Source organism: Labrus bergylta, chromosome 7 (assembly GCF_963930695.1).
Source record: "Labrus bergylta chromosome 7, fLabBer1.1, whole genome shotgun sequence".
NCBI lineage: Eukaryota > Metazoa > Chordata > Actinopteri > Labriformes > Labridae > Labrus > Labrus bergylta.
Window position 1 is genome coordinate 19,223,120 of NC_089201.1, and position 3,992 is coordinate 19,227,111.

General features: G+C 36.4%; 1 protein-coding gene across 1 annotated transcript in view; it reads right to left on the bottom strand.

Moving 5' to 3' along the window:
* ptpn9a (protein tyrosine phosphatase non-receptor type 9a) overlaps positions 1-371 on the bottom strand; it is a 27,438-nt gene extending 27,067 nt beyond the window's left edge. Inside the window, exon 1 of the mRNA XM_020660668.3 lies at positions 1-371. This exon is cut by the window's left edge and continues 219 nt beyond it. The gene's annotated coding sequence lies outside the window, so the exon portion shown is untranslated.
* Between the last annotated feature and the right edge of the window lie 3,621 nt (positions 372-3,992).

A 3,992-nucleotide genomic window follows, 5' to 3' on the forward strand; every position in this document is an offset into this window, starting at 1 on the left:
TACTGTCTGGCTGCTAAAAACACGCAGAGCAATTAGCCTAGATCTGCCATCCAAACCACAGAGAGAAAACTCGCTAATGTTGTGTCAGTTTTCACCGAGCAGAGGAAAAATGAGACAGAGAAGGAGGGGATAAAAAAAAAAAAAAGAGGACAGCACTCGAGCTGCTAGACGAGGTTTTTTTTCTTTTTCTTTCTTCGGCTCGATGATAACTAGGTTTAGACCATGATCTGCCTCTTATCCACCATGAAACCTCTCAGAGATCAGAGGGCTGCGGCGGCCCGCTGGGTCCTCCACGCCATGAATTGCAAGTTTTAGCCCCTGAACGTCGCCTTTATGTTGTGAGGGAGACACACATACACACACACACACACACACAGCCCTGAACAGCGAGAGAGACTGGAGGCTATTCTTTCTGCATGTTGCTCTACCCCCTGGTGGTAAGACCAGGAAGAAACAAAAGCTCTCGACCTCCGCCTTCATTCATAAAAATAAGAAACCGAACCGGAAAATCACCGTTTAAAGTCAGCTGTCCAGGACGGTGTAAGCATTTCAAACGAATGAATACAATGGGACTGTCCTGTCCCCTTTCACTAAAAGTAGGCTAACTATTTTTTTTAAATCATATTCTTAGCCATACTTATAAAGCTAGTTATCCAGTAGGCCTAATTACATTTGAGATCAGTGTTTTTACCTAACGCCTTAGATATAGCTGTGCAGGGTGAAAAGCAAATTCATATTCAGAATTAGCCTACTTTTCTCTGAAATAGGCTACCTAAAAAAGGGCCATTAATTGCTAAAAGCTTGATATGCATGTAGCACTAATAGCTCTTATAGCCTATATGTGCCCACTGAAGTTAAAAAACCTAAAAGCCCATGTTAGTGTTGTGAGCAAGGTAGTCATGCTTACTAATCTCAGATAATTCTGAGACGAGCTATGGTCAGAGAGCCCATTCATCTACATGGTGCAGACATCCTCCTGTGTGACTATGAGATAGGACTTTTAAATCTCTCCTCTTTCAATTAAGAGGTGCTTTGCTAGTTAGAATAGACAAAAACCATCACTTACTAAGTTTGAAGTCATTTGTGGGATTAATGTTAGCCAGATTTGGAAATTACACAGAAACACTGCAGGCAGACACACACAGGGAGTGAATTCTTTGCCAGCTAACATTTGCTTGAAATACTATAATTAGTAATAATTAGTATAATAATATTGAATTAGAAATGATGATTAGCTGGGCCTACTAGGCAATATGGCCATAGTATAATATACAGTATTTGAAAATGTATAAAAGGAAACTTTAGTGAGACTGTCAGAATGGGCCTGAAGCATGTTTTTTGTTTTTTACTGTTATAACACATACAGCGTCTGCCATACATCCTGAATTCATGTACTTAAAGTAATTCCAGGACTTATTTTTATTCATACTAGTTCTACTTCATACTTTTACTTTACTTATTTGTATATGGAGAATATTTAGAAAGGATTGTCCATATGTTAATGTTCACTGTTCAGCTGGAGCTGCTTTTGTTCTAATGTTGTTTTTTCCCTTTACAGAATCCTTGTGGCAGTTTCAGTCTGGAAGGAGAAATCAGAGGGAGGTGCAGGTCCAGGGACCAAATTTCCCTCAGAGGACAGGTTGTTTATTCAGTTGTGAAACTATAACAGGTTTTGTTTCACTTCTGTTTAAAATGTATCTACCAAAACTCTTTTATGCACTATACATTGGAAATGGCCTTTGCTAAATGTCTTAATGTAAATATTTGTGCGAGATCTTTTGCCTATTTAACCTTCATGTTCTTAAAGTGTATTTTCTTTGTTTTTGTCACAGTTTCAATAAAGACAGATGTGATTTGAGAAGACAGTTTGAAGTTTTATTATTTGTCTTAACATTTTATGTTGCAATTTTAAAGGCACTGTTTATTTATTATTTTAAAACATGGTGTTTTATAACCTGACATGCAAGGAATCATTTATCAAATCACTAGGTTTAGAAAATAAATATATTGTGTCCATTTTGGTAGAAGGAAATTAATCTATAGCTAGGTGTAGTATTTACAATTCACAGTAAAAATCTGCAAATATACCTCTTGTGAAGAAGTGTAAATAAATAGTATTAAACAGTTAATCCTTTCAACAGTATTTTCCTGTTAACATTTAAAATAACAGCTTTTTGCTGTATTTACAAAAACGGTAGAAAACTACATTTCAGCAACAGCAATATACCGTTAATTTTACAGTAACTTCGTGGCAACCCTAATGCCAGTTGTTTACCATTTTTTAACAGGGGGAATTTCTAAGAGTGACTGCTCTTTTCACAGAATGGATTGCCCAAGTTTTCTATAGCACCACTTACTGCTTTAACATCTTGTGAAAATACAATTTGTACATGTTTGGTCTGCTTGTGGTTCTGGGTATATGCTGAATTAGATAGCCATTTCAGTATCTCCACTGTGTCTTCCTGACATAGAACATATTTGTTCCTGTCTGTGGCCAGGCACTGTGTACCTGATGTTTCTGGCTCATTACGATCCACAACCTTGAACAGTTTGGCCATTGTCCCTCGATGCACTATGCTACTTGAGAACAGTATATACTGGTTCTAGCACCACCAATCCACCACAAACTGAACTCACCACACATGTATGTTAGCTGCCAATACAGTCAAATGGGAGAGGATAGCTAAATACATCAGGCCAATTCAGGTCAGCTGAATGCATACAAATAGGTGTTAATATGTGTGCCTAACAGTTACCAATGTTTTGACAAATATTTTGTCAAAAATGGCAATCTTTTCACTGCTAATTGCTAGCCATCTAGCTCGTTAAATATAGCCAAATATGTTAAGTAGCTAGCTCACTTGATAATGAGCATTGAAAAATATATTGGTTTTATACCAGCATTTAATTTAAAAGGTTCACATGTTCATTGGAGTATTAGGGGGAAATGTGCGATCTGTGTGGAAGTGCACATATACAGTATATACCTTTATTACAACAACCAAATCTGTGTACGAGTCTTGCTGTGGAGCATATTGGATGTGGCAAGAGTGACAAGAGCTCCCTCTAATGAATAATTTTGGTAAATAGCAATTACGCGGTTAAAACAGAAAAAAATACAAGTTCAATAATTATTTATTTAGATTTATTATACCTATTTAAAAATCATCAGATGTATAACTGGGATGCTAATGTCGTTAAAAAAGCCTAATAATGACCGATATACTGGCCAAGGTAATGTATCGGTCAAGCTCAACATATGAGTTGGGCACACAAGAATTTTGAAATTAATGAAAATTTAGTAATATTTGATGTTTTTAGTACTATTTAGTTCCCTGAATGCCAATATACGGAGTTGGGTAGTTGCTAGCATGTTGTTAATAGTACCACTTCATTCCTTATCCATGAAAATGTAGGATTAGTCACTGAAATCACGATCCTAGGTGGTCTAGAACCTAAGATACTTATAAATTAATACCAGGTCACCACAGGAAAAATATGTATAATATATATCCACAGGAAAAATATGCGATGGCCCTATAGCCAAAAATCTTCCTTAGGGCATGCTCTAACAGTGTACAAAGTTTCATCCTTTTATCATCAAAAGCACAATTCTTTCACATGCTGGACTATTTTAAGATAAATAGCAGTGAAACTTTTGAAAAAAAATGTGCATATTTGAAAGTTTGATAGTATAAATAAGTAAATTGTGCTTTAAAGTAGGCTACAGTGAAACATGTTCAGAAAATGTCTTGACACTTTCAAAGAGGGTTAGGGTACATTTTACAATTCTACAATCATTTAGCAGGCACAAAGCACATCAGGAAGCACACTCTGAACAACTGCTGCACATGACTAATGGATGAAATACAGTGAGAGGAAATAACTAATAATTTGAGCAGGCTGTTCTGCAATCGTGGGTTGCAAGAATTGCAATTTAATTAGTGAAACTCTCAAGTCATACAGCCTCTGGCTACATTATTACCCAGTAC